Source organism: Euphorbia lathyris, chromosome 6 (genome assembly GCF_963576675.1).
Source record: "Euphorbia lathyris chromosome 6, ddEupLath1.1, whole genome shotgun sequence".
Lineage (NCBI taxonomy): Eukaryota > Viridiplantae > Streptophyta > Magnoliopsida > Malpighiales > Euphorbiaceae > Euphorbia > Euphorbia lathyris.
The window spans coordinates 68,202,310-68,221,392 of NC_088915.1; the positions used below are offsets into that span (position 1 = coordinate 68,202,310).

At 36.3% G+C, this 19,083-nt stretch overlaps 1 non-coding gene across 1 annotated transcript; it reads right to left on the bottom strand.

Annotated features, from left to right (window-relative positions):
• Positions 1–18,798: 18,798 nt before the first annotated feature.
• On the bottom strand, positions 18,799–18,871 carry TRNAF-GAA (transfer RNA phenylalanine (anticodon GAA)). Its single transcript has one exon. It is a non-coding gene; the product is annotated as a tRNA-Phe (tRNA).
• Positions 18,872–19,083: the final 212 nt, after the last annotated feature.

The following is a 19,083-nucleotide window of genomic DNA, read 5'->3' on the forward strand; positions in this document are numbered from 1 at the left end:
CATTGAGTCAGTCTCCTTAGTTAAGGGTCTCAAATATAACCTATTGAGTGTAGCTCAGTTTTGTGATAGCGGTAGACAGGTTATATTTGATGCTACTCAGTGTCGGATACTCGAGGGAAAAACAAACAATTTGATTTTAACTGCCCCTCGTGTTGACAACGTATATATGTTGAGTTTAGAAAAACAGTTTTCAAAAAATATATGCTTAGTATCTAAAGAGGATAACTCTTGGCTATGGCATAGGAGACTTGGTCATGTAAGCATGGACCTCCTTGCCAAATTAGCTAGAAAGCAACTAGTTGAGGGATTGCCCAAACTTAAATTTGAAAAAGATCAATTGTGTAATGCTTGTCAGCAAGGTAAACAAACGAAAAAGTCTTTTCATAGCAAAAACATTGTCTCAACCAAGCGACCATTGGAATTACTACACTTGGACCTTTTCGGACCTGTCCAGCCACTCAGCTTGGGCGGTAAGAAATTCTCCTTAGTCCTTGTAGACGATTTCTCTCGGTATACTTGGATCATCTTGCTGAGTAGCAAGGATGAAACATTTGAGATGTTCACCACATTGATTAAAAAGCTTGAAAATGACAAAGACCTAAAAGTAGCTCATATTAGAAGCGACAATGGTGGAGAATTCAAAAACCAACAGTTTGACGAATTCTGTGAAACCAGTGGTATTGACCACAATTTCTCTGCTCCTAGAACTCCTCAACAAAATGGGGTTGTTGAAAGGAAGAACAGAACAATTGTCGAAATTTCTAGGACAATGCTGAGCGAAAATAGGCTTCCAAAGTATTTATGGGGTGAAGCTGTCCACACAGCATGCTATATACTCAATAGGGCTTTAGTTAGACCTATACTCAAGAAAACCCCTTATGAACTTTGGAAAGGACGGAAGCCCAACATTGGCTACTTTCGTGCCTTTGGATGTAAATGTTTTATACTCAATACAAAAGACAACCTTGCAAAATTTGATGCTAAAGCTGACGAAGCGATCTTTTTAGGGTACTCAACTAACAGTAAAGCATATAGAGTGTATAATAAACGAACTCAAGTTGTTGAAGAGTCTGTCCATATAGAGTTCGATGAAACTGACCCTGCAGGAAAGACAACTCAGTCCGCCGAAGATGAACCGAGCTCAGCTTCCGCTGACCAAACAGGAGCCACTGAGTCATCAGTACAAGGGCTGACCAAAGGTAAACACAAACCCGAAATTACCTTTACTGACCAATCTATTCCTGCAGATATTATAGAAACACCTATTCCAAATAACTCAACATTACCTAAAGAAATAAAAATTCCAAGAGGACATGCGGAGAAATCCATTCTTGATGTCGCTGACAATAAGCTGATGACAAGAGATCAGCTTAGAAAGTATCTTGGGAATGTTGCATTCGTCTCATTAAATGAGCCAAAGAACTTCGCCGATGCTGAGCACGATGAATATTGGATCAATGCTATGCAAGAAGAGCTTGATCAATTCATAAGAAATGAGGTATGGGATTTAGTACCAAAACCTAGGAATCAAAAGACCATAGGAACTAAGTGAGTCTTTAGAAATAAACTAGATGAGCAAGGCAATGTGGTCAGAAACAAAGCCCGTCTTGTAGCCCAAGGCTATAGTCAGCAAGAGGGCATTGACTATGGTGAGACCTTTGCTCTTGTTGCTAGGTTACAGGCTATACGTATACTGTGTGCATATGCTAGCTATATGAACTTTAAATTATATCAAATGGATGTTAAAAGTGCATTTCTTAATGGATTTATAAACGAAGAGGTATATGTTAGTCAGCCTCCAGGGTTTGAGGATCCAAAACTTCCAAACCATGTTTATAAACTCAAGAAGGCCTTATATGGCCTGAAGCAAGCTCCAAGAGCTTGGTATGAGAGGTTGACCAACTTCCTGCTGACCAGGAATTATGTCAGAGGCAAAGCTGACACAACCTTGTTCATTTAAGAAAAAGGGTAAACATACCCTGCTGGCACAAATTTACGTAGACGATATAATCTTTAGTGCTACTGACGAATCCTTGTGCAAAGAGTTTAGTAAACAGATGCAAACTGAGTTCGAGATGTCTATGATGGGCGAACTCAATTTCTTCCTTGGACTTCAAATCAAGCAAGGTAAGAACGGCATCTTCATTAGTCAGTCCAAGTACGCCAAAGAAATGCTAAAGAAATTCGATATGGAAGATTGTAAACCCATATCAACCCCAATGGGTACTGACACTATCCTATGCAAAGATGAGAAAGGTAAATCTGTAGATAGCAAGCTATATCGAGGTATGATTGGCTCTCTACTTTACCTTACTGCTAGTAGACCTGATATTCAGTACTCAGTATGTTATTGTGCAAGATATCAAGCTGGCCCCAGGGAATCTCACCTTATAGCTGTAAAAAGAATTTTTAGATATTTGCAGAGCTCAGTTAATGCAGGTTTATGGTATCCAACCTCAAACGACTTCACACTCATTGGATACACTGATGCTGACTATGGACGAGACAAGCTAGAGCGTAAAAGTACTTCGGGAGGATGTCACTTCCTTGGAAGCTATGTAGTATCTTGGTTCAGCAAGAAGCAGTCATCAGTTGCCCTGTCTACAACTGAAGCTGAGTACGTAGCTGCCGGAAGCTGTGTTGCACAAGTACTATGGATTAAGCAACGGCTTGAGGATTACGGAGTTAAAACAAAAACAATTGAAGTCAAATGCGATAACAAAAGCGCCATTGACCTATCTAAAAATCCAATCCAACACAGCAGGATGAAACATGTCAGCATAAGGCATCACTTCATCAGAGATCATGTACTCAAGGGTGAGATCAAGCTGACCTACATTCCAATAGATGAACAGCTTGCGGATATCTTCACTAAGCCTTTGGCACATGAACAATTCAACATACTAAGGGAAGCCATCGGTATGTCTAATCCTCTTCAATAATACTATGTGCTTAATTGAATGTTGAGTGATTACCATACTGACTGACTTGTGCTAAATTAGTAACTTCTACATGCTGAGCTTAATATGTGTTATAGAAAATCACCCTATGCTGAGTAAGACATACATGCTGAGTGATTATCTTAGGCTGAGTTACTAAAGTAGTATGAAAACCCCCTATGTAAAACTGTGCACTCAGTACCACAAAACGTTCAGTATTCTAACAAACTGAGTAAAGCCCACTTGCACCATTTAATGCTAGCACGCGTATTAAATAGCCACCTAGGATGACGTAAGTAATAATTAAGAAAACACATGCGCCGAATGTATCATAAATGCCAGGATCTTTGTCGATTGATCATCTCGAGGTAAAACGGCTAGTTCAACGTATTGGATCAATTCGAGCCTCTATAAATAGTGGATGAATTCCCACTTCTACCTCTTTACAATTAGAATTTCTGGCAATCAAACTCCCTCTATCTAAAAATCCCAAACCTCTCAAAAATCTTAAAAATCTCAAAAATCTCAAAAATCTCAAAACCTCTAATCAATGTCGGATTCCCAAAATCTCTCCAGTGGCGGTTACGACGACAACCACTCCGATGAAAACCCTCAATCTCCTGCTCAGCAGGAATACAACGAGACTCCTACTAAGTCTCAAGAACAAGGTCAGCATGACCAAACTCCAAGCAAGAGCCCTCAAGCTGACCTCGCAGCCTCGTCGAAAAAGAAGAAGAAAAAGAAGGACAAGCAGCCCAAGGAAAGGATATTCCTTAAGGTCTATAAAAGTGTTAAGAACCATGAGGTACTTCGCTATCGGTGGTTCTCTCCGAGCTTCGTAACGGCTAAGCAACCATTCTGTGAGTGGATCTCGAAGAATGGATGGGCTGGACTCTTCTCCCTTCCTGGTAAAACCTACCCTAGGTTGGTAAGGGAATTCTACTCCAACCTCTGTGTTGACGAAGAAGATGTTGACCATCTGGTAACCAATGTCAAAAGCCAAAAAATAACGATTACCCCATCTTATCAAGCAACCTTGCTAAAACTGCCAGCCAAAGGGAAAGAATTCAGGACTACAAAGGAGAAACTTGACCACCCCGTGACGTTCTGTAAGCCGGAGGACCACAAAGGGGAAATAGCTAGTACATGTATGGGTCAGAATCAAAAGATGGCTCACTACATCCTGACTAACTTTATCTTCCCTAAAATTAACTCAGCATCATCAGCTTCAAACTTCGAGCAGTGCTTCATCTGGCACTTGTTGACCTATCATTTCGAATCCTCAAAACAATTTTGAGTTTGCCAAAATAGTTGGTGAATTTTGAACTATTCAATTTGTTATCGGTTAAAATATTACGTAGATCCATTTTAGACATGATGATTCAGAGTATTTACTTGAGAGTGAGATAGAGTGACGGATGTTATTCATTTGCTTAATTCATTTACAATTTAAATACGTTGGTCTTTTATCTTTTTAAATTGCTCCCACTATTTTACCAAATTAATAACCCTCAATATTAATTCGAAGGATATTCACAAATCCCTTAGTGAGCTAGAATCTTAACTCCTGAAATTTCACCTTGAGTTTGCTCAACAAGCTAGTTTCATTCATTAGGTAGATTCATGTAATCAATCACATCAAACATGTGACTTCTAGGTTGTTGGGTTATGATAGGGGTCAAAAACCCCTATCTTTGGGTACGGTTTTAGGACGGTTTTTAGAGTTATTTGGTTAATAAGCGAGCAATTCTCGCATTTAAATGCTTTTGTGTGAGTTAGTTAGAAATTGGAAACATTCTATTTACTTTTCGTCGTTTAGGCTCGTTTTGTGATCAATTTAGGCAAATACGGCCGAAATAACATGCATATTAGAATTCCGTTATCTTTTGAAGCTAATTGGTCCGTCAAAAGTCGCACCAAACGAAGCGTTTGCTCAAAATAAGCGATTGACGGATCAATTTGGCTTTTGGACTAATGTTTTCTAGAGTTTTTATGCGTGTGCAGGTGTAAGTTCGGACGAAAAAGGGTTTGGAAGTCATCCGGCACGGATCGAGCGCGCTTCGGGCGAAAACGCTCGGCGAGCAGGGCCCCCCGGGCCATTTCTGCTCGCCGAGCAGGCCCCTGGTGGCCTGCTCGCCGAGCAGGGCGCCAGGCGCCTGCTCGGCGAGCAGGGGCTGCTCGTCGCAATCCTGCTCGGCGAGCAGACCTGCGGGAATTGGTCAAAAAGACCAATTCCGCCCCCACGAAGCCACGTTCGGCCCCACATCTTCCTACACCAACAAGGACACGAAATTAGGTCAAAACGAGATCCGAGACGCGACTATAAATAGGAATTTCCAATTGTAAATTAGATATCTTTTGTTTTTGTAATTTTCTTATCTTCCACCTCGAGAAATCCTCTCCACCTCCTCTATAAACCTTCAAACCTCCATTGAAGACGCCTCCGAAGCTCCATTCACCGAGGATTGCTCGAGCTCCATCCTTAAGTCCTAGGAAGACGCCTGCATTGGTTGACAGGTTCCCTGAAAGGGATTTTTCTTCTTTTATAACTTGTTTATCCTATGATACATGCTATGAATCTTAGGCTTATTGTAACTCCGTGACAATGTTCTCCATCTTTGATTAATATAATAGTTTTGTTTCTTCAATTGTTTTAATGCTTTGAATCTTTGTCTTACGCTTTGTTTGATTGGTTTAACTCATTCGATAATCCCAAAATCAAGTTGGCACATATTGCGAGCTGAATCTGACCTAGTCAGTGCCTATAGGATTGACGACCCTACAGAAGATTAAGCCCAAATTACTGAGCCTTAGAGCTAGTTTCGGCCTTACAAGGGAATCACGAACTAGGAACTTTAGGAGGATAGGTCGGGTTAATCGCCTCGAACACAAGTGACTTAGGTTTTAATTCAATTGTTTAAACAATCTATTTCCATTATCATCGTATCCCTCCATGATCCTTTAGATAATTGCATTGACAAAAGATCACTTAGGAGTAGTTTAACTTAATTAGGGGTAGAGTAATTTAGTTAGGTTTAGAATAACTTAGCTAGAATTAGATAACTTAGTCAGAATTAGATAATCTAGTTAGGATTAGTGCAATCCAACCTAGGAGTAGATTAATTAAACAAAACCAACTCAAACCCCTTAAGCCTAGATAACATCCGAGACTTAGTAATTCGGTACTTGCAGAAATAAATCCTGTGGACGATAACCTGGACTTAAACCCAGAAATTTATTACTTGATAACGACGGGGTACACTTATCCCTTAGTGAGTTCCCATCTCTAACCCAGGTGGGGACGCATCAAGTTTTTGGCGCCGTTGCCGGGGATTTATTTTTTCTGCAATATCGAACCAAATGTCGACTTGTTAGTTTAGGCATTCCTTGTTATTATCCTTTGTTTATAATCGTTTATACTTGTTTTTATACTTTTCTTTTTGTGAATATTTGTTTTTTTTTTGTTATTTCTAATGATTCTTCTTTTTTTGAGAAAATGGCTAGAAACAATGGAAATAAGGAGTCTATTACGCATTTGCTTAACTTTCTATCTACTCACGAAGATCAAACCGACGATTTGTATGCCTCAATTAAAAATTTATGCATACAAAAAGGGATCCTAGTTGATTCAACCGCGGACGAATCAATTAAAGAACCCAATTTGGTAGGTCAGGTTGATAAGGTAATATCTTTTCCCATTAACAATGAAGAACTGATCCCTAATTATGAGAAACCAAAAGTTTCAACAATAATTGAGGAATCAGTTCAAATTGAGCCTCTAGAGAAGAATCCAAAAATAGAAGAGTTCGGTTTTGCTCCAAGTCGAGAAATTTTCATTCTCTTTGATTTACCAAGGGAATCAAAAAGGGAGCAAACTAAATTTTTTCATAACTTATTTAAATTTTATCCTTTGTTTTTATTAAAATTCTTTGAAACTGATAATCCGTTTTGCAGGTACGGATTATTTATTCAGGAATTTGAATTCCTAACGCGAATGTCAGCATACACCTAGGCGGGAATCCCATGTCGAGCTCACCGACTATAACGTAGCGCTTCTTGGGAGGCAACTCAAGTTTTAATAAAACTTTTCAGGTTTATTTTATTTAGATTATACATTGACCTTTTAGTTTAGTTTTTTTAGTTTTCTTTTACGTTTTTATAAAGTGTTCGTAAAAAAAAAAAAAAATATTTTTTTAGTTGTTTAGTTTTCTTTTATTTTACTTTATTTTATTTTATTTTTATTTTTTTAAGTTTTCAAGTTTAAAATATAAAAAAAAAATTATTTTTTGGCCCAGGAGGCCCAGCTCGCCGAGCTGGGCACTGCCGCCCAGCTCGACGAGCAGGGCACTGCTCGCCGCGAGCTGGGCGCTGGCGCCCAGCCCGCCGCTGGGCACTGCTGCCCAGCGGCGGTGCTCGGCCGCGATAAGGAATTTTTTCGAGATTTTTTTTTAAAAAAAAAAAATCCCGAACGAAGCTGAAATAAATAAATAATAATAAAAAAAAAATTGCCACCGCAAATCGTCAAGCTTTTGCGATTGCGATAAAATCCGTAAGTTTTTCTTCTCCACCCTAACTTTTTACATTCGTACTTCATGATTTATGATGCAATGTTGGAACTTATTGCATAATTTTAGTGTGAGGAGGAGGGGTAGACAAACTTACAAAACTTGTATAAATTTTTAATTTTTGTTGCGTCGTGTCTAGTTTAGGTTTGCGTTTTGGTGTTTTATTTTTGCTTTATTTATGTTTTTGCATGTTTAGGACCTAAAACCGTGAACCTCCTTCGAATCTAAACTTCGTTATTTATCCTTGAGGGCTGAGAACCGAATCTAAAATTGCATGACAACTAGTTTAGGCGTAGGACACAACTCTTGTATCTGTAAAAGCATGAGCTACAGTTTGCATTTAGACCCTACTTTTGAAGAAATGCTAAAATCATTACTTAGATAGATAACTTAAGAATTGAAGACATGTGATATTAAACTTGAGTTTGGGGAAAACTAGTAAACACAAAATTGAAACCCAAAGAATTGTGAGCTGAATTTGAGCCTAAGAGCGAACATCAAAAAGCTCTTTTTCTTGACATTTTTGTGTGAATGCTTTGACTTGTGGAAGATTACAGATTTTGCACCTAATACTGTGTTGAACCTACATGCAATGATTTGAGATGATAAACGATGAATCAGCCTCATTAGAATTAACCCTTTTCTTTACCTTATTTTTTTTCTTTTTCATCCACTCTAGGAAGCCCCTTTGAGCCGACATTTTTTTGTAGTTTGTAGATCTTTCTTTCGTTCTAACCCGTTTTTGCGAACCACAACTTGGTTCGCTACTTAACCTTCGTTTTTGCAAAGCTCGAACCGAGCCTTTGTTTTCTTCTAGCGCTTTATCTTTGTTTATGGCATTACAATAGCAAGCCAAAAGGCTAAGAAGTGAATGAGCATCACTATCCCAAAAAGAAAAAAAAAGGGAGAGAAAAACAGAAAAAAGAAAAGAAAAGAGACGAACAAAAGGGAAAACAAAACTTCATTCCCCAGCTCCTAAAAATCAAAAAACGTCTCAAGAAAACATCCCAAAAGAAAAAATAAAGGATGAATAAAAAGCTCAGTCACTTCATATTTGCTAAAGCCATTTTAACTTTGTTTTTGTAGCGCTAGAAGTTTTGACCCTTGTTGTACCTTTAACCCTCTAACCACATTAAAACCCCAATTAGAGGCTGTTTTTGATATCATCGGAGTCATGTAGCATAGTAGAGGAACTCGGATGAACGTGCAAAATCAATGTAATCCTAAGCAAGAACATAAGCCGAGAGTAAACACTTTAGCCACCAAAATTGTGTGAATGAGTGAACTACCTATGGTGAGGTGTTTTACTTAGCGATCCCCTTAAACTCGTTTAATTGAACATGTGTCCATTTGCTTAAAACTATGACCTATGATAATTGAAATGCGGCTTTTGGATATCGTGTCTCTACTTTGTATTTCCGAATGCATGTAATTACAGATGCTCGAAATTGTGTCAAGCACCTAGTCAAACTGGGAAGTTTTCTAGCTTGCTTGTGATGGCGGGTTTAGTTTTTTTTAGTTTACTTGGGGACAAGTAAAGTTTTAAGTGCGAGGAGGTTTGATAGGGGTCAAAAACCCCTATCTTTGGGTACGGTTTTAGGACGGTTTTTAGAGTTATTTGGTTAATAAGCGAGCAATTCTCGCATTTAAATGCTTTTGTGTGAGTTAGTTAGAAATTGGAAACATTCTATTTACTTTTCGTCGTTTAGGCTCGTTTTGTGATCAATTTAGGCAAATACGGCCGAAATAACATGCATATTAGAATTCCGTTATCTTTTGAAGCTAATTGGTCCGTCAAAAGTCGCACCAAACGAAGCGTTTGCTCAAAATAAGCGATTGACGGATCAATTTGGCTTTTGGACTAATGTTTTCTGGAGTTTTTATGCGTGTGCAGGTGTAAGTTCGGACGAAAAAGGGTTTGGAAGTCATCCGGCACGGATCGAGCGCGCTTCGGGCGAAAACGCTCGGCGAGCAGGGCCCCCCGGGCCATTTCTGCTCGCCGAGCAGGCCCCTGGTGGCCTGCTCGCCGAGCAGGGCGCCAGGCGCCTGCTCGGCGAGCAGGGGCTGCTCGTCGCAATCCTGCTCGGCGAGCAGCCTTTCCTGCTCGGCGAGCAGACCTGCGGGAATTGGTCAAAAAGACCAATTCCGCCCCCACGAAGCCACGTTCGGCCCCACATCTTCCTACACCAACAAGGACACGAAATTAGGTCAAAACGAGATCCGAGACGCGGCTATAAATAGGAATTTCCAATTGTAAATTAGATATCTTTTGTTTTTGTAATTTTCTTATCTTCCACCTCGAGAAATCCTCTCCACCTCCTCTATAAACCTTCAAACCTCCATTGAAGACGCCTCCGAAGCTCCATTCACCGAGGATTGCTCGAGCTCCATCCTTAAGTCCTAGGAAGACGCCTGCATTGGTTGACAGGTTCCCTGAAAGGGATTTTTCTTCTTTTATAACTTGTTTATCCTATGATACATGCTATGAATCTTAGGCTTATTGTAACTCCGTGACAATGTTCTCCATCTTTGATTAATATAATAGTTTTGTTTCTTCAATTGTTTTAATGCTTTGAATCTTTGTCTTACGCTTTGTTTGATTGGTTTAACTCATTCGATAATCCCAAAATCAAGTTGGCACATATTGCGAGCTGAATCTGACCTAGTCAGTGCCTATAGGATTGACGACCCTATAGAAGATTAAGCCCAAATTACTGAGCCTTAGAGCTAGTTTCGGCCTTACAAGGGAATCACGAACTAGGAACTTTAGGAGGATAGGTCGGGTTAATCGCCTCGAACACAAGTGACTTAGGTTTTAATTCAATTGTTTAAACAATCTATTTCCATTATCATCGTATCCCTCCATGATCCTTTAGATAATTGCATTGACAAAAGATCACTTAGGAGTAGTTTAACTTAATTAGGGGTAGAGTAATTTAGTTAGGTTTAGAATAACTTAGCTAGAATTAGATAACTTAGTCAGAATTAGATAATCTAGTTAGGATTAGTGCAATCCAACCTAGGAGTAGATTAATTAAACAAAACCAACTCAAACCCCTTAAGCCTAGATAACATCCGAGACTTAGTAATTCGGTACTTGCAGAAATAAATCCTGTGGACGATAACCTGGACTTAAACCCAGAAATTTATTACTTGATAACGACGGGGTACACTTATCCCTTAGTGAGTTCCCATCTCTAACCCAGGTGGGGACGCATCAGGTTACTAACCACATTAGTAACTGATATATGTCGCCAATCCCAACCATATTGCCCATTAGGTTAGAACAACATGAGTTTGCTCATCCAATTATTCTAGCCTAATTTAAGCATTACCCCATATTCGTGAAAACAATTTTTCGATAATTCAGGTGTTACCATAAGACCCCGAGCTTGAGTTTGCTCAACAACCCCAAAGGCCCCCAGTACTGCCGGCTGAATTATAATATTAGGGAGGGGCAACCGATTTTAATAACTTGCTTATTTACTTAACTTTTAATTAGTGAGAGATTTTATTTTAAGTCTCATAATCCAACCTAGTCTTGATTTGCTTTAGCATACATCAGACACATACAATTTACATTGGCGGTTATGGACATATTATCTAAATTATTTCGTCGAGCCATAAACGGAATAAAAGGTCAACCCTAGGGAAATACTAACTATTACATATTCCTCCTTCAGGTTCTCCGTGTTTTTCTTGGCGTCTTGATTTACAACAATATTTAATTTTTATACTACTTTAGAATACTTCAACTAATTTGAAGGGATTTAGGTGAGAAGAGAAATACAATAGAGAGTAGATAAGGCAGGACACGCATGTCCTATTTTCCAAAAATACCAAAAGACTAAATAACTATTATAGAGGGTCCAAATATGTTCATAACTCCAAACATGCAAAGACTCAATTAAATAAATTTAATTGGTTGATTACATAAACCATTTATGTTATATTTAAGTTAATCAAATTAATCCTTTAGATTAATTACATTTTCAATTTAGTCCTTTAATTAACTTTACTATCTAATTAACCTTTAATTAATTTTGTATCATCTATATTTTATCTTAATTAAAGTATATCAAACATAAACTTAATTAGACTTTCAAAATATAACTATACAAAATATTAATTATTTGTGTTCAATTATTTTACCAAAATTATTTAACGTGTTTAATACAACCGTATCACATACAAATAATTAAACTTTGTAAAATCAATTCCAAAATACAAAACTTTTAAGACGAGAGATTATACATCATTGTGTTTAATCATTTTACCAAAACCGTTTAAAGTGATTAACTAATATATCAAGTATATTTATTAAGCACAAAACGGTTTGCAAAATCAAATTAAAACACATACCACTACCATATCCTTTTATTAATTATAACAATTAATAAATTTATATGGGCTGATTCGTTGTTCTTAAATTTTAATTTTGTATCAATGAAATAGTTTATCTAATTAACCGTATCAAGACATCTTAATTAGACAACTGAATTCAATCTATACAATTTAAAATAGACAACGATTAAATCATGTGGATCAATTAATTCTATATATATTTTAATTTTAGTTTTCTGAAAAGCCAAAATATTTAGAAAAATTAAAACATAAAATGCACGTGACGGGGACGAAAAACCGGGTTCGTCCCCGTCGCGGATCACATCTGCGGGCTTTGCTGCCAAAAGGGCAGCAATGCCGCCCAACTAATTTTAATTGTTGTGTTTCGACACAACAGTAGCATAAGTTCGAACACAACATGTAAAACATTTTTTTTTTAAATTATTTTTCTTTTGTTTAATAAATTAAAACAAAGCTCCAATCTTTCAATCAACATCTTTCGATTATATATATACATATTTTATAAACTAATTTATAATAATATAATTTTTCAATTATATATTCCTAATTAATCGATTCTAACCGTTTCGTCTAAATCGTAACAAAATCAAAATTTTCAAAGATTAATCTAATTAACTCTTTTAACGATTCAAACGGTTAAACCCTTAATCCACAAAACACGTATATCACATATACAAACATCGTTTTAATCAACCGTTTAATTCTACAAACACCTTTGTTAATTAACCGAATCATAAAACATCTTAATCTCATCTTAACCGTTTATCTTTAGATTAATTAACTAAATCACATTTATTAATTAACCTAACAATAAATCTATTCAATCTGATTGAAAACCCTTTTATTTACATATATGAAATAACAGATTAACATAGGCTCTGATACCAATGAAGCAAAAAAGACAAGCCTAGGCGCAGCGGAATAATAAAATTTTATCTATTTTATCTATTTCCCTTTTCCAAGATCTGTTAATTGTTATTTCATATAAAGAGGGATAGAAAGTAATACCTTCGGTGAAGAACTATCTACGGTTGCAAACGAAGTGCCCACAACTCTTAATTCGTGTATCACGAACAACAAAAGAAACAACACAGAAAAAGATAACTAATCGGTAATCAACCTTAATAATAGCAATCGCAATGATTGCCTCTAACAGAAATCGATACGAGATGAAAGAGAGAGTAAGAAAGATTGTAATTAGCCGAGACGGTTGCGGAACGATTCCTCTAGCCCTTCTGTTTAGTGTTGGCCGAATTATAGGGTTAGGGAGTCTATTTATAGACTTCTCAAAACTCTAATCCCAGTTGTGTTAGGTAATTAAATAATTGGAATCTTATTCGGAATAGGATTCCTAATTAGATAATTAAATAAACACTTTACTATTATCTAAATAATAACTAATTATATCTAGATAATTATTATTAATCAAATTAATAATTAATTAATGTTAGGGATAATTAATTAGAGTTTCAATCACATAAAAAACTTCTAATTAATACTATCAGATAATCCTTTAATTTAATTCATAACCATAATCAAATTATAATTATTAATCAAATTAATTTATCCCTAATTAATCAACAAATTTCGGCCCATATATATAGTGTCTCACTAATTACATTTTCGTCCTCCGATTCCAAGTCCCATATAAGACCCATTAAGTTCTTTATTGCCACTAGCCGTATATATCCTTTGAAATTATTCATCACGATTAATTTCAACGTATATATAACGGAATACCGTCGTGAGCTGTTACTAGCAGAACCTATGATATTCCTCCAGAGCAATTAAGAAGTCAGGTTGATAACTGACGTTAACCTTTCTGTGTTAGGTATAGTATAATACGATCCTTCATCAACTATATCATGTCGGTCAATTCCTTATAACCATGGAACGTGTCAAGGTTATATATAACGAAGAGTCCGGTTTTTACTTGCACAGGTTGAATTCACTCTGAAAAGATAAGTTAAGTGAAATATTCATTTCTACTCTTAACTCTATCACCTTGCAAGGATTTCAGTCAATTCACCACAAGCGGCCATTTGGATATATCTCCCACTTATCGGGAGTGACGAATGCTCAATCTGACATTAACTATTCTGCAATTACTTTGTGTGATACCCAACCCTGCTCTCACACACCCCAGGCTCTCACCTGTTGGATCGTGCTCGCACAGAATCAAAGTACCAGACTCCATAATCCAGAATCACTAATTAACGAATGTTTGAGTCTGAGGATTAGTTATACCTACTAATACCAATGAGATGAACAGTTGACACTTTTAGATAAATTAATCCATGTTGTTATCTCAAGTCGGGTCCCAATCCTAATGAACTCCTTCACCAGATCCATATAACTGTCTAGATATCTAAATATCTAAAGCTTGTGAGATCAGCTTTCTGTCTCGACAGAAAACACTGTTACATGCAAGTTTCAACAGTAATATGCCAACCCCTATAACATATTACTTGACTTGGGTTGATTTTAAGTCTATTGGTCTATTATAAAGTATAGTCTCACTTCATGCTTGTATGAACACTTTATAACTACTTAAATAAACTTAGGATTACTTTCTTTATGAAAGATTTGTGCCTTTATATATAGTTACATTTTAATGCTATATATCTGATTAAACAAATGACTAAATAAACAATTTATTCATTAATATTTTTATCCTAAAACAATTGTCTTTAGGACACTAAACTCCAACAGTGGCCACACTCTTCTAAGTTTCACTATTCAAGTGGTCGGTGATATCTACTCTCCCTCAGATGAGTAGCAATCAACGCACTTCACTCATGGTCCCTCTACATGATTCAGTACATACCTGCCTAATCCATACTTGGCACTAAGTTACCAGCCCGTTAGGCGATAACAAAAAGATGCAGTGTCCATCTGGGTCCCATAGTAACTTTAGGTCTAAGGATTCATCAATGATTGTTACATGAGAACCACATGTGACATTGATAACTATGTGGTATTCTTATAGCAGATCGAATATAATGTCTCGGGACTAAGGCATGCTACAACAATAATAACATTGTAGCTGTGAAAAAATAATGTAAATGTCCTATCAAATTAGCTTTATATTAATTAGCCACGCTCCATTGAGATACACAAATCCATTATAGCTGTACTTCATTTTCGACAAAAATATGATGAAGATTATGCTGAGTCATTTTCTCCAGTCACCAAAATGACAACTATCAGAGTACTCATAATAATGACCACAATAGACATTGACACATGTTTCAAATGGATGTCACTCATTCTTTTTTACATGGTGAATTAATAGACGATGTCAACATGAAATCACCTGAAGGATAAACTCATTACAAATATAGAATGAAATTCACACCCACACTTCTTTCTCTACCCAAACCACACCTTATATAAGCTCAAAATTCCTTGTATGGCCTTAAAAAAGCTCCAAGATGGTAGTTCTATAAACTCTCCACCACTCTTCTTACACTGGGATATATTCCATCCAACTTTGAGTATATATTATTTGTCTGTCATATTGACACTACAATCGAAGTAATCCTCATTTATATAGATGATCTCCTCATTCGTGGTAATAGCCTCAGTGAAATTCATCACCTCAAGGAAATTCTCCTCAAATTTTCACATGAAAGATCGATGACCTTTACAGTATTTCACAGGTCTTGAAGTTGATAGATCATCTTCTAGTTGTTTTCTTTCTCAAAAGAGGTAAACTCGGGACGTTCTCAAAGAATACGACATGATGAATTATAAACCTCTCCATAGTTACATATGGATAGCCATCTCATGTTCACTCTTGACAAGAGTGATATAGACATTGAAGTCGGAGGCCTATAATGCAAACATTAATTAAATAATCAAGAATCTTCCGTAAAACTAGGAAAAATAAAGGGGAAAAGGCTAATTTAATTTTAAGTCCAAATGTCCATCGGTAATAGAAATTATAAATTTATTTAGATGATAATAAATTTATAATTTCTATTCCCGATGGACAACTAGACTTAAAATTAAAGTAGTCTTTTCCCTCTCTTTTCCATAAATTTATGAAAGATTTTTTTATCGTTTATTTAAGGTTTCTATCATAGGGCTCCGACTCCAGTGTTTACAGATGCCCATACTCTATCATGCATTGTGAATTGTGTCCATTTTTTAAATAAAATGGGTTTCAAAGTAAGTGTTTTGAAAACAATTGTTTGCCCCTACTTTGAAGATATTTTAATAAAAATGTGTAACACTGGAACAAAATATGATATAGTTTATACTCATCTGGAGTCGAAGCAGTTAAGGTCCAAAATGTCATTTTCGATTCTGAAAATGACATAAATTTGTGGTGCATTTTTTCCCTTCCAAAAATATTATTAGGCTTATTGAGAAAAAAATATCATTTCCACTTTAAAAAATGACATAAATTTGCTGATTAATTTTCCCGTCTTCCGAAAATGTTACCAAGCTTGTTGGGAAAAATATAATTTCCACTCCAAAACTGGCATAAACTTGTTAGTGTATTGTTTCCTTTTCCGAAAATATTATCAGGCTTACTGGAAAAGAAAAATATCATTTCCACTTCCGGAAATGACATAACTTTGTTGGTGTATTGTTACCTCTTCCAAAATTGTTACCAGGAACGGTTTAATCCAAGGAAATTCCAATTCTCATGGACATGGCATTTCATGCCAGAAAATATCTTATGCTCGGGTAACAAACTGGACTCTTTCAATTTCACTTTGTTTTCACTATTATACATATCTTTTTCTAACAACCAACTCAAACATGGAGTGAAACCTTTAGGTAATTGTTGGGCGGTCTGTAACGTGTATTGCCGTGTGTATTGTCGCTTGCATTCTAGTGTCATTAACTAGCTCATCGGAGTTTAAAAAATGGAGGAATTTAGACCTACAGAACCTGAAAGGCTAGTCTGATAACATCATCGCGCTCTTGTAAGGGACTAAGATACATAAAAATTACAAAAAAAACAAGCATCCGTTCTCGAAGCTAGCCAAATGGCTTCAGCACCTCATTGTAGGACGAGATCCAATGATGTCAGAAAATAATAAGTTTGATCCCAAAGCTAGCAAAAAAAGCTTAAACGTCTAACTCTAGGATTAATAAAAGAGTATAAAAAGGAACAAAAAATAACATGAAATGGATTGCGATGTCATCAACTATAAAGTAGCTGACGGTGCCATCAGTCCTAAAGCCAAGAGAATAAAATGTTGGTTTGCAACAAAATTACTTGCAAACTTCTTCTGATGTTGATCTTTTCCATGAATTTTCTTCCAATTAAATCTTGTAAAATATGATCTGATCATCTTGTTGTCTTCCTAAAAAGGAAGGTGGTTAGGGGATTCGTGATCTTATTAATGTCAATGATGATATGCTTCATAAACACAGCTGAAAAATTATACAAGAAATTTTTTTAATTCCTAAAATCTTGAGACATCGGTTTTTTTTATCTTCTAGCCGTGTGCCTAAGATGAAGGATTCTTCTCCAATATGGTATTATGGTCTTCATATGAGCATAGACTATGTCAAAAAAAAGCAATACAACCCGGTTGCTTGGATTGTCATCCAATCTTTGTTTCTATACCAATCACTAAACTAGTCCCCATGTCGCCTTAAAACTTGGAATTTCTTGCTGTGAACATCAATCCCGTACAACCCCAATTATGGACAACCTGACCACAAACAACTAGGTGGCATACATGCTTGTTCCTTCTTCTTAGACATCAGACATCAGGTTGGTTAAGCCTATAGGGTTGCAGGACAATGTTTTTCTTTGCTTTAAAACTCATTTGGAAGGCGGTGAATGATGTTAGTTTCTTCTATAAGGGATACATGTCGAATGCTTTGACGGATAAAGGAATTTTAGATAAATTACTCATTAATTGCATTTTGAAACCTCCTCTTTGGATAATTTATTTTCAGTGGCAACCTTAATCAACCACTCGGTATAAGGTTAACACTGATTGAGCTGCATCGGTGATCCTCAGGTTGCTAGGGTTGGGGGAATTTTTCGCACTTGTCGTGGATTTCCAAAAGGATCTTTTTCTATCCCCATAGAAAATAGAGATGCTTTCTTCGCACATCAGAGTTCAATTGGTTTCTGTTATAGATTAAAAATGACTTCACATATGTTATTGAATTTATAAGGTCGCGCTCCACATTGCTTTATTAGGAACTTTAACACGATTAGTTTCCCTGCTTGCAAGTTATAGAAAGTAACATGATAAGAGTCTCACATATCATTCGAGAAGATTTGTGTTGCCAAATATTCTTCTACAACTTCTATGGATTGTTGGTGGTCATCCTATCCAGACTTTTGTTCCCTCTTTTGTTATAGAGATTTCAATAGAACGAAGTGTTTTCATATTATTTAATTTGGCGCATATGTCTTATTTTGCTACTCTCTTTTTTCCCTTTAATAATATTTCTGTTCCTTATTTGGGAGTTCTAATGTGCTAGTGCCAGTCTAGTTGATTGAGATTACTGTTGGTTCTCTTTAACTTAGACAACCTGCTTTTACTAAAATAAATAAATATTGGTTACATCATTTTATTAATTAAATAAAAAAAAGTTAATTTATTTTTACAATGTTAATTGTATTAGTGGATAGATAACTAAATCTAAACAACACCGTCCAAAGCATGATGTTATTTGGGCCTCTGTTATTTATTTCATTTAAGGCTTTGAAACAAAATACTGAGCTCATTGGGCCTTAATTGATTCATTTGGGTTTTAAATTGAAGGAGCTACTACAGAAAATGTGCCAAAATTTATCACAAAAAATTGCGATGGCCACGATCGAACACAGGGCACTTCGAATTTACAATCGCGCGTAATTCCAACTGAACTACACTAATAGGATGTCTTATCCTACTTTAGTTTTATATATACTATAGTTGTAGGTCAAGAAAAAGTAGCAAAAATGCGGTGAAGGTGGATCGAACACCTGACCTTCAGATCTTCAGTCTGACGCTCTCCCAACTGAGCTATCCCCGCAATTCGCTGTGTTTTAATATTTGAAGTAAATATATTATGGTATGTATAAAATAAGCGAGCCTTTGCCCTTCAAATGCTAGGAGCTACCATACCATAGCCATCGTTATATTAAGGGTAAATATATAATTTATTAATATTTCACAAAATGTTTAACAAAATAATATGTCTGGAGACTTTATTTTATTTTTATTTTAAATGTTTTTGATTCCATT